Source organism: Urocitellus parryii, unplaced genomic scaffold, assembly GCF_045843805.1.
Source record: "Urocitellus parryii isolate mUroPar1 unplaced genomic scaffold, mUroPar1.hap1 Scaffold_140, whole genome shotgun sequence".
NCBI lineage: Eukaryota > Metazoa > Chordata > Mammalia > Rodentia > Sciuridae > Urocitellus > Urocitellus parryii.
Genome location: NW_027552002.1, coordinates 213 through 13256, shown reverse-complemented (window position 1 = coordinate 13256; position 13044 = coordinate 213). Strand labels below are relative to the sequence as shown.

The 13044-nt window shown below is 38.4% G+C and overlaps 1 protein-coding gene across 2 annotated transcripts in view; it reads right to left on the bottom strand.

The window, feature by feature from the left end:
- The window catches only part of LOC144251636 (transport and Golgi organization protein 1 homolog), a 72573-nt gene extending 60714 nt beyond the window's left edge, over window positions 1-11859 (bottom strand). The window contains exons 1-3 of one of the 2 annotated variants that reach the window (XM_077794452.1): window positions 11748-11859; window positions 10804-10962; window positions 7254-7419 (exon numbers count right to left, since the gene is read on the bottom strand). The gene's annotated coding sequence lies outside the window, so the exon portion shown is untranslated. The remainder of the gene's footprint in view (window positions 1-7253; window positions 7420-10803; window positions 10963-11747) is intronic. The other variant, XM_077794453.1, reaches the window with a different exon arrangement.
- Window positions 11860-13044: the final 1185 nt, after the last annotated feature.

The following is a 13044-nucleotide window of genomic DNA, read 5'->3' as shown; positions in this document are numbered from 1 at the left end:
ATAATCCAGACTTCCTATGATGTATCATCTATAAATGACCAGAATATAATTAAAAAAAAATTTTTTGGTACCAGGGATTGAACCCAGGGGTGCTTAACCATTGAGCCACAACCTCAGCACTTTTTTGCATTTTATTTAGATACAGGGTCTCACTGAGTTGCTAAGTGCATCCCTTAGTTGCAGAGGCTAGCTTTGATCCTCCCGCCTTAGCCTCCTGAGTCGCTGGGATTATAGGCATGTAGAATATCATTAAATTTTGCCAGAATGCAAAGAAGATAGAAAAATGAGAACCACAAGAGAAAATATCACATATAAAAAAAGTTCCATGAGCTGACCCAGATGTTAGGATTAGCCGAAAAAAAATTTAAATAGTTTTAATAACTAATTTCAAGGAGTTAAAGAAAAGCTTAATCATAATGAATAAGTAGATATGGGTGTCAACATATAAATGAAAAATTCATGAAACAAATCTATCATCAGATTGTATAGTGCAAAAACAGCAAAAACTTAACTTGGAGATAGACCAATAAAAATTATCTGGTCTAAAAATCAGAAAGAAAAAAATAGAGACTTGGTTACTATCAGTACAAAGTGACCTAACATACATATAATTATACTTCTAGAAGAATAGACGCATAAATTGTACAGAAAAAAATATTTAAGACAATGATGGCTAAAATTATCCCAAATTAACAAAAAAGATGTTAACAGATTTAGGAAACTCAGTGAATACTAAGGTTAGTTACAAAGCAAATCACACCTAGATGCATCAGAGTCAACTGTAAATAATCAATTAGGAGGAAAAAGGTCTTGAAGGCAATTAGAAAAAAGTGGTGTGTTTTACATTGGTAAAAATGACTAAAATGATAGCTGACTTCTTATCAGAAATGAGAGGTTAAAGTTAATGGAAAGGTTTAAGGTGCTAGAAGAAAAAAACTGCTAATCCAGGATAAATACTCTTCAAAACTGAAAGCAGAATAGACTTTTTCAAATAAATAAAAAGAAAATTCAATACCAATAGATCTCTACTATTAATGCTAAAAGAACCTCTTCAGGATAAAAGGAGATGATCCATCAGGTAGAAACAGATGCACTGTGTGCTTTAGTTCACTGTGTAATAAACTTAATGGTTTAATATAAAAATTCTTTGTTATTTCTCCTTATTCTATGATTTGGCTTTACATAACCTGATGGGTCCTTTGCTCTAGGTATTTATTACTGCTTACGTGGTTTCCTTTAGCAGGAATTGTTTAACCAAAGGTAGAACTGACAAAATAGCTTCGTTTACATGTCTGCTAGCTCAACTGGTTGGGTCAGGCTTATCTCTTCAAATGCTTTTAGTCATTCAGTCATTCTAAAATTTTTTATTTGTTGATTAGATTTCTAGAGGATAATAGTAGAATGTATACACCTTCCCAGGGTGTTATGTCTAGGATTGGCATGGAATCACTTTCACCAAAAATATATTTTGTTCATTAAAACAAGACAAAAGACCAGCCCAGACTCAGTGGGTGGGAAAATAGATATTACTTCATAATGAGAGAAGCAACATGATACAGGAATGTGGAGAATTTGGGGTAGATATTTTTAAAGACAATGCACCATAAACAGAAATGAAAAGTACTAGAAATAGTAAAATGTAGGTAAATATAAAAGGCAATATGTATACATATTTATTCTTTTAATTTCTTGGAAACATGACTAAGGTAAAAAACATAGGGTATACAGCTGTAATATGTATGACGACAAAGCACAAAAGACTTGGGGAAATGTGAGAAAGTATCACAATTTAAACTATGAAAACTGTGATAAATTAAAGAATGCATTTCATAATTCCTGGAAACATTGCTAAAACAATAATGTAAAGCAATACAGCTAAAAGCTAGTGGATAAATTAAATAAAATTTAATTTTTATTTAATGTAATTTTATTTAATTACATTAAATAAAAATACATCATTAATAGTAAGCCAAGAAGAATGCAGAGGCTATACTAACATCAGATGAATTTAAATTCAAGATAAAGAGTTTTATAAGAGATAAGAAAGACATTTCATAATACCATAATGTGTTTTTTAAGAACACAGAAACATGACACCATACAACCAAACATTTATATGCCCCAAATATATGAAAGCTGACAAAACTGAAGAGATAAATCCATACTTTGAATTTTTAACAGCCTTTTAACAACTGATAGTAACAGTATAAAAAATCACTAATGATACACAAGAGTCTGAACAAAACTATCAACCACCTTAACCTTATTGACATTGACTGACAATGCCCAACAACTCCAGAATATATATTCTTTTCTAGTCCTCATGAAAATTTGCAAGATAGGTTATATTCTTGGCAAACTAATCAGTTTCAAAAAATTTTAAATATTGAATATCAGTTTGTTTGCTGATCACAGTAGAAATAAATGGGGTATTCTTTAATAAAACTGGTCATTAAATAAAAGCCCTGCAAATCATCAATAAACAGTGTTTTAGTTATCTATTGCTATATTTTTTAAAATTCCAAAATTTAGTGGCTTTAAAAAATAACCATTTGCCAGGAGTGGTGGTGCACACCTGTAATTCCAGTGGCTCAGGAGGCTGAGGTAGGAGGATCGAGAGTTCAAAGCCAGCCTCAGTAATGGCGAGGCACTAAGCAACTCAGTGACACCCTGTCTCTAAATAAAACACAAAATAGGGCTCGGGATGTGGCTCAGTGGCCGAGAGCCTCTGAATTCAATCCCCACTACCAAACAAACAACCATTTTATTTCTCATAATTTTGTAAGTCAAGACTTTAACCAAGGTTCTGCTCCAGTGTCACCTAGGCTCACCCATACAGCAAACGCCTGATTTAGACTACAAGGTCTGAGATGGCTTTGTATGTCCGGAACTAAGGTGCTGACTGTTGGCTTTATGTAGTCTCCCTTTCCATGTGGTCTTTCAAATGTCAGGGGCTTTCTTCAAATGGACTCTCCCTCTAGCAAGATAGCCTGGGCTTCTTTACAGTGTGGCACAGGGTACCAAAGAGAAGAAAAAACGAGTTTGTGCCTTTAAAGGATACAGTCAGTCCTTCCTCAAGTCTCAATCTTGGGTAGGATCTTGGTCCATGCATTTTGAGGGAATTTATAGTTGGATGACATTTTAATCTACATTACTATGTGAAATGTCTTTGTTTTTATGATTTCATTTTTGCTACATTGTTTCTTTTCCATACAATTAACTACAATATAGGATAATCTATTAACGATAATGTCTCTTCAATTGGTTGTGTGAAGCTTGCTCTATAATAATTTATATAGAAAGGACTCATGGGAATAATATTCTCTAAATGACAATTTCCTGATTTAAAAACATATAATTTGTAGCCAGTACAATAGTACATGCCTATAATCCTAGCTACTCAGGAGGTTGAGAAGTAGGAGAATGGTAAGTTTGAGGAGAGCCTGGGCAACTTGGTGAGACTCTGTCTCAAGGAAAACAAAAACAAAACAAACATTAAATGACTGCAGATGTAGCTCAGTGGTAGAGCACTCCTCAGTTCAATCCTCAGTGCTGGGGGGAAAAAAGGTCATTCATCACCATACTAAGATACTCCTTAGAGAAAAGTAATTGCAAGAACATTGTTCTCCTCCCTTGGGATATGTTTGTTTTTTTTTCTAGATTGGAATCTAGAAAGCCTTTTGTGTGCTTTGTGCTCTCATTATGGTTATGTGGCTTTTTAAATCTTGTTCATGCCATTGGATATAATATCAGATTTTTTTTTCTGGTGGTGCTGGGGATTGAACCCAGAGCCTTGTGCGTGTGAGGCAAGTACTCTTCCAACTAAGCTATATCCCCAGCCCCAGTGGATTTGTTTTTTTGGAGGGGAATCTCTTCTCAACACATTTTGTGCCAGATTGTACTTGAGAAAGGGAAGTGATATGTACAGCATGGAACGATATTACTTTCTGATTTTCCCACTTTTTTTATCTTTTTAAAAAATGTATTTATTTTTAATCCTAACTTGTTATATATGACAGGATAATGCATTATAATTCATATTACACATATGGTACACAATTTTTCATATCTCTGGTTGTACACATAGTCACATCAGTTGTGTCTTTTTTTTAAGAGAGAGAGAGAGAGAGAGAGAGAGAGAGAGAGAGAGAGAGGAGGAGAGAGATTTTTAAATATTTATTTTTTAGTACTGGGAATTGAACTCAGAGGCATGAACCACTGAGCCACCTCAGCCCTATTTTGTATTTAATAGAGACAGGTTCTCACTGAGTGCCTCGCTTTTGCTGAGGCTGCCTTTGAACTCATGATCCTCAGCTTCTGGAGTCACCAGGATTACAGGTGTGCACCACTGTGCCAGGCTAGAAAGAACTCTTGAATTAAGAAGCTCAGTAAGGGTGAAAGATCTATATAATGAAAATTACAGAACCTTAAAGAAAGAAATCAAAAAAAGACCTTAGAAGATAGAAAGATTTACCTTGCTCTTGGATAGGCAGAATTAATATTATCAAAATGACCACACTTCTAAAAGCGCTATACAGATTTAATGCAATTCCAATCAAAATCCCAATGACATTCCTCATAGAAATAGAAAAACAATCATGAAATTCATCTGGAAAAATAAGAGACCCAGAATAGCTAAAGCAATCCTTATCAGGAATAGTGAGGCAAGTGGCATCACTATACCAGACCTTAAACTATACTACAGAGCAACAGTAACAAAAACAGCATGGTATTGGCACCAAAACAGACTGGTAGACCAATGGTACAGAACAGAGAGAGGATACAGAGACTAACCCACAAAACTACAATTATCTTATGTTAGACAAAGGTACCAAAAACATGCACTAGAGAAAAGATAGCATCTTCAACAAATGGTGCTGGGAGAACTGGAAATCCATATGCAACAAAATGAAATTAAATCCCTATCTCTCACCATGCACAAAACTCAACTCAAAATGGATCAAGGACCTGGGAATAAAACCAGAGACTCTGCGTTTAATAGAAGAAAAAGTAGACCCTAATCTCCATCATGTGGGATTAGGCTCCAACTTCCTTAATAAGACTCTTTTGGTGCCAGAATTAAAATCAAGAATCAATAAATGGGATGGACTCAAACTAAAAAGTTTCTTTCTTCTCTGCAAAAGAAGCAAATCTGTGAGGTGAATAGCAAGCCTACATCTTGGGAGCAAATCTTTACCCCTCACACATCAGATATAGCACTAATCTCTAGGTATATAAAGAACCTCAAAAGCTAAACACCAAAAAAAAAAAAAAAACAAATAACCCAATCAATAAATAGGCCAAGGACCTGAACAGACACTTCTCAGAAAATAATATACAATCAGTCAACAAATACATGAAAAAATGTTCATCATTACTAGCAATTAGAGAAATGCAAATCAAAACCACTCTAAGATTTCATCTCACTCATCAGAATGGCAGCTATTATGGATACAAACCACAATAAGTGTTGGCGAGGATGTGGGAGAAAAAGGCACACTCATACACTGCTGATAGGACTGCAAATTGGTGCAGCCAATATGGAAAGCAGTATGGAGATTACTTGGAAAATTGGGAGTGGAACCACCATCTGACCCAGCTGTCCCTCTCCTCAATCTATACCCAAAGGACTTAAAAACAGCATACTACAGGACACAGCTGCATCAATGTTTACAGCAGCACAATTCACAATAGCTAAACTGTGGGACCAACCTAGATGCCCTTCAATAGATGAATGGATTAAAAACTGTGGTGTGTGTGTGTGTACACACACACATACAATGGAATATTATTCAGCAATAAAAGAAAATAAAATCATAGCATTTGTAGGTAAATGGATGGAATTAGAAAAGATAATGCTAAGTTAGCCAATCCCAAAAAACCAAATGCTGAATGTTTTCTTTGATATAAGGAGGCTGATTCATAGTGGGATAGAGAGTGGGAGATGGGAGGAACAACAAGCTCTAGATAGGGCAGAGGGGTTGGAGGGGAAGGGAGGAGGCATGAGGTTATTAATGATGGTGGAATGTGATAATTATTATCCAAAGTACAGGTATGAATACAGGAACTGGGTGTGAATATACTGTGTATACAATCAGAGATATGAAAAATTGTGCTCTATATGTATAATAAGAATTACAATGCATTCTGCTGTCATATATGAATAAAAAATTCTAAAAAAGGTCAGTAAAACCCTCTCACACCAGCCCAGATTGACTCCCTATTGCTGATACAGGAAAACAGTCATTTTAAAAATAATCATGAGGAAAAAAACAAAACAAAACAAAACCCCTTTCAAGTCTGAAATTCAAATATTTCAGAACAGAAAACGGACAAAAAGATAAATAGTGGGGCTAGGGCTGTATTTCAGTGGCAGAGTGCTTGCTCAGCATGTGTGAGGCACTGGGCTCGATCCTTAGCCACCACATTAAAAAAATAAAATAAGGGCATGCTGTCTATCTACAACTAAAAAATATATATATATATATATATATATATATATATATATATATATATATATATATATATATATAGAGAGAGAGAGAGAGAGAGAGAGAGAGAGAGAGAGAGAGAGAAAGAGAGAGACAGACACCAAATTTGGGAAAAAAGAAAAAGGAAGACAAAATGATCTCCTACACCTCATGGGTCTTTTTTTTTAATATGTATTTTTTTAGTTGAAGTTGGACACAATGCCTTTATTTTTACTTCTGTTTTTATGTGGTGCTGAGGATTGAACCCAGGCCCTTGCACGTGTGAGGTGAGTGCTCTACCGCTGACCCACCAACCCAGCCCCCCTCCTCATGGGTCTTAAAAGACCTAAAGCACATGACATAGTCAGCACTGTTGATGAACACAATAAATGTCCATAAATATCATTTGCAATTTAAAAAACATTCTACTATTGAGAAGAGGAATCACTGTGCAAAGCACCATCATAAAGATAGCAGGTTTACCAAATAAACTCCAGAGAAGAAGTCTGCGTCAAGAGAGAAAAGGTTCAAATTTAATCCTTGAGACTGACAGGACCATAAACATTAATATCATCACTTGGATTCAAAGTCCAGCTTCAAGGGAACAAGGATTACTCTGGCAGTTCTTGGACCAGGAAGCCTTAAGAATGTCAACAGATGACTATAGGGCTGGGTAGGAAAGAGAGGTGCCGGAGCAGGACACAGGACTACCCGAGGGGACGCATCTCACTCACACCCTAGCTTGAGGTGATGGAGTCACTGGCTCACCTAACCCCAACTCACTTCCTTCCTCCCGCTCTCTGATCCCTCCTCCAGCTGCAGGCAGGGCATCAGAGGCCCACTGGCTGTTCTCTGTCTCTCCCAGGATGGACTCCAGGTCTACGTCCTCCAGGATGCTCCCCTCAGAAGACAGCAGTTTATCCAAGCCAAATTTCAGTATGTCACTCAACTTGAATGAAGAAAATGAGAGATCCAGTTAGTTCTCATGAAAACACAGATGAGGATGTGTGACTTGCTAAGTGTCTAAATGACACCAGGTAATTCTTTCCCTGATGGACTTTCTTCTCTTCCATCACAAATGACACCTGCCAGGCTGTTTTGGAGTTGGATGAGGAATAAGCAGAGAGGTGATAAATAATGTTCAGAGATGTTGACTTTGACAATTATTTACAATACCAAAAAAATTTTTTGGCCTCCAATTTTTTTGAGGAGTGGGGGCAGATAAAATGATTCCCAGCATCTCCTATAGCACTTCTCACCAGCAATTTTTACAGGCACTTCCAGCAGTCCCCAGAGAAGTCAGACCCTGTTGGCTACCTTCTTACCTCTCCCACTGCCAAACTCTTATAAAGAAAAGGTGCCACTGAATACCTCATCTCACCATGAGCTGCCACCTGTCCTTGCCAAGCCGCTTTGCTACTACAGTGCTTTATGGGACCCACTTTGGCAAAACCATAACCACCCTGATCACCAGACCCAAAAGCCCTTTCTCAATTTCAATCTCCCTGGATAGTCCTGCGGCACTCCCCATCCTGCCCTCTTGCTCCCCCTAGGGGATATACTCAGCCTACTTCCTATGGCTACAGGAACCAGAATCTTAGATAGTGTTACCTGGCTTTCATTTGCTACTTGCAACTCTCCACCTCCCTAAGTACTATCTCTTAGGAATTCTGAACCAATTGGGATCCACATCATGGGACTTCATTTTCATTTTGCCCTTTTAGATTTGGTTAGTTATCTCTATATTGCCTATTCTGTAACTTGGAAACTTTAGCTTGAAAATATCCAAGATGAAAACTATGACAAAAACTAAGCAAAACCATACCTGTTATATTTATATTTAACCTTGGTGTACATATATATATATGTATGTGTATATATATATAACCAAGCCAAATGGCTTTGGCATTTAGTACCCAAAACAGAAGAAAGCCAAGTATTTATGATGAGGCTCAGTCCATACTGGGACCCTTCACTCGTCCACTCCTTGGACTATGTCTCCTGGCTTCCCTCGCTACTGCTCACTCACAACGTGTCTTTAAGGAACTACCCATTTTTTAAATGAAAACCACTTTATTATAGTAACTAAGAGCATGTAGTTGGAAGTTAAAGAGTGCTCGGATTAGAGTCATGAATCTGATGTTTGGAAAATTTCTTAAGATGGAGGTAAAGACAACGTCTATCTCATTTTTTTGTTATTCTTCTTCTGAAACAACTGGAAAAAGTGCACGTCACACAATGCTTAGCACACAGTAAGCATTCAATAAGTGTTCACCGCATCTTTATCTGTTCTCTGTTTCTGTTGTGTTCTCCTTCTAAGACAAGGAACCTGCTCTCCTTTTTCAGGACTTCACTGCTCTATACTGCTTAGATTTATCAAACCAGAACCACGTCTTTTACTATTAGATTCTTTTAATAACTTAAAAAAATGTCCTGCTGTATTTTGAGACAAGGCAGTGAGTTATCACCCTTGTTCCTGGCAACCATAAATAACTCACAGTCTGGTGGGGAGGAAAGAATCAAGACAGAACCAGAGTGTGATTTCTTGCCATGGCTTGTGCAGGAAGTCCCACCGAGGTCCTCTCCACCAGCCCATAGTTTGTACTGGCCCCAGGATCTGGTCCCATGGCAGAGTTTGTGCCTGTGCATTTCACAATGATGTGCTAGCAGCCAATGTCATAGAGAAACCCCTGACTGAATGCCTGGAGCTCCCTCCACTGGGGAAGCATCGAGCATCTGAGAATTTGTCTCCTCTAACTCCTGACACCTGTGCCTTCACAACAGCCCATGATGAGCTCCTCTCCCAAGGTCCTGTGAAGAAGTGTATTTAGACACCTACAGTGTACATGCACCTCTCTCTCAAGCTTTCACCTTCCATTTGAAATTGCCTCTTCAATAGTGTGAAAATAAAATGCACAGCCTGCCCAGCCACCATGACAGATGAGCATGCAGAAGACTCAAAACACAAAAGGCCAAAGACTCCAGTTACTCTCTAAGATATACAAACGTCAAGCAAACAAACAAAACCTAGAGTTCTTCTTTCAGGTTCTAGTACCCCCAAATCTGTGAACCTTTCCTGCAGGTCAGTGACTCCCTAACAAAAACAGCACCTTCCCTGTCTGCAATGCTGATGTGTAAAGATACAGATGTGAGAAAACTGCCATTTTTAAACTCATGCTTGGGCTAGTTGTAAATTTGATGATTCTGCTTGTAATACTGTGTAATTTTTTCCCTTTTCACTTACCTCTTGAATTTTTTGTTTGATAAGCTGATCCTTTTAAAGCCTGGTTTTTCTTGCAAACTTTTCTAATTCCTTTCTTTTCTGAGTCTCCTTCTAACAATAATGTATATTGATTTTTACTACAAACTCTGTTGACTAAAGCCTACATTATCTTCATCCTTCTAATTTCTATCCCTATCTTCCTACTTTCTACTCTCATCTTTCAGGCTTAAAGCCATCTTTGAACTTGCTCTCTCTCACTGCCTGCCTCAAAACAAGAACCAACTCCTGTCATTTCTCTGCAGTTTCCTACAGCAGATCTTCCCACAGCTACTACCTTTTCTCAGACATTTATTACTCTCTTCATGCCTGAATCATACTAGATACTAGGGGTTGATCTCTCTGCATCTAATCCCTCAAAACGACCTGGGGTATATTATAATATAGGTTCAATTTTATCTCAAAGGCTGCTGCTAAGGAATAACTCCAAACCTCCTACAAAAAGAGAGCTCTCTAGGATATTCTAAGCCAGCATTTGACTCCCATCTAATTTTTCCTTCTTCAACAAATTAACTCTAGTGCTTTCATCCCTATATCCTATGGCATAATTTTGAATTCCTAATCTTGTTCACTCATCTCTGAGTATGGAATGAGTACTGTAAGTCACTACTCAAAGGGTCTGGGATTAAGGAGGAGGTATGAAACTAATCATCACTGATTTAAAGAAAAAAAAAAGAACTTAAACAAATTCTCTCTGAGGTAACTCGTGGCACACTCATCTTTAGAAGCCATGAAGAGATTAGATCCATGATGTTCAGTTACATGCTCAAAGTCATACATCCAATAAGGGATAAGATGTGAATTTCAATCCAAGTTAGATGGTTCAAAGCTCATTTTCTTTATTCTATTTTCTCTGCCTTTAAATGCCACCCTCATTTTTAGCTTGTATGGCACCTTGCATGTAGTTAGGCACTGAGAGGGTAAGAATTAGGCCAATGAAAAAATGGGTAATTTGCAACAATGGGTGGTTAATGCTGGTCCTTTTTATTTGCATTCTCATCCACAGAGAGTACTAGTTATAAATCATGAGACTCTAAAAAGAATACATTTTACCTGGAGGTCAGGATCAGCCAAAGGTTTCTGGGCTCCCAGAGTAAAATGGTCTCTTTCTATGATTGTGTTGGTGAGCTGCAGTTTGGAGGCTGCTTTCCTATAAACTATTTCTTCCACAGTGTCTCGGCCAATCAGCCGGATCACTTTCCCAGCCCTGTACTGGAGTCAAATGAGAGCAGTGTTAGGAGTCTGCAAAGCTGGGGAAAAAAGCATGCCAGGAAAATACACCCAAAAGGAAGCAGAACCAAATGCCACATTGAGGGAAAAAGGAAAAAGACACTGCTCATTGGGACCTGAGCATTTGTTAGAGAAATCTGGCCTCAACTTCTTCCTGAACTTTTCCCCAAAAGAGGAAGAGGAAGGAAGACGAAGTGACCACTATTGGGCCTTCATCTGTAGCCAGGATAACCCCTGGCAGGCATGTTACCTCAAGTCAAAGGGTAGCTGAACACAACTTTGTTTCCTCTTTGTGGTACTGGGAACCCAACCCAGGGGAGCTTTACCATGAAGTTATAATCCTAGCCTTAAAAAAAAAAAAAAAGTTTGAGACAGGGTTTAGGTAAGTTGCAAGGTTGGCTTTAAACTTGATCTTCCTGCTTGTCTCCCATGCTGATAATGATTACAGGCATGTTCACCCACTGGCTTTAACTTCATTTTTAAACTGAATTAGGATCTAACGTGAGAAACATGAACTAAATAAATTCTAAGTTTCTTCTAATCATTTTGGAATTTAACTGTTCTTTTCAACAAAGTGAGTCTGAACTGATCATGTGACCACTGATCCCCCAACATGACTCTACAAGCCAGTAGCACAACGGGGTTCAAACCCAGTGGTCTCTAACTCCAACGTGGCACTGTTGTCAGGACTACACGGTCCACCTTCCTCCCCAATCCACAGCTGCAAGCCAACAGAGCAGAAAGGTGCCAATGTCTAACTCACTCACTTGTTCTGGCCAATTTGGTGAGCTCTGGCAGCTGCCCGCAAGTCATTTTGAGGATTAAAATCACTGTCAAAAAAAATAACAGTATCTGCTGCTTTTAAGTTCATGCCAACTCCACCTGAAAACCATAAAAAAAAGGAACATGATGAGCAACACACAAATAGGGAACTAGAAAATACACAAGGCAGGACTAGGTCCTAGTGAAAATCAGAAATCAGTCCAACTGACTGGTTTCATCCTTCAAACTGACATTTCTGCCCCAGACTTCAGGTTTGACCACCCTACCGTGGTCAAAAGTGCTACCTCACCTTCCATTGCATGAACTGGGAAAATTTAATTATCAAATATAACAGAATGAGAGGTAAGCAGAAGAAAATGATGCTCAAGTTAATTGCGTGAAGACATTTAATATTTGTTTGAAAACCTTGATTGGATTTTGCTTCAAACAGTCTGTGAATAAGGACACAAGTTCTTTCAGAAAACAGCTCCAAAAATAAGAGGTCTGGGGGCTGCAGTTGTAGCTCAGTGATAGAACACAAGTGATAGAACACGTGAGGCACTGGGTTCCTTCCTCATCACCACATAAAAATAAATAAAATAAAAGGTATCATCTGTTATGGTTTAGATGTGGTGTCCTCCAAAAGCTCACATGTGAGACAATGCAAGAAGGTTTGGAGGAGAAATGACTGGGATATGGCTTTAACCTAATCAGTGAATGAATCCCTAATGGGATTAACTGAGTGGTAACTGGGGCAGGTGGGTGTGGCTGGAGGAACGGGTTCATCAGGCACATGGCTAAAGGGTATATATTTTGTATCTGGACAATGGAGTCTCTCTCTCTCTCTCTCTCTGCTTTCTGATCATGATGTGAGCTGCTACCCTCAGTCACACACTCCTGCCATGATGCTGCCTCCCCTGGAGCTCCAAGGAATGGAGTCGGCCTTCTATGGACTAAGACCTCTGAAACCATGAGCCCTCCAATAAACATTCCTCCTCCACAGTTGGTTCTGGTCACAGAGGTGAAAAAGCTGACTAAAACAGTGCCCATCTACAACTAAAAATGTATCTTAAAACAATGAGAGGTCTGCAGTGGGCAGTAAGAAACACACATGACCACACTTGCAGCTTCAACAAGGTAGGAAGACCTGACGCTAGCTATGATTAGAGCAGATGATACCTGCCTCTGAGTGGAGAAAACCTGAGAGTGTCTTCCTGTACTGGTTTCCACACTGATCAAAGAAGATGTCATAAAATCAGTTCAAGACAAGAACACTCAATGCAACAACTCTCTGCTCTTTCT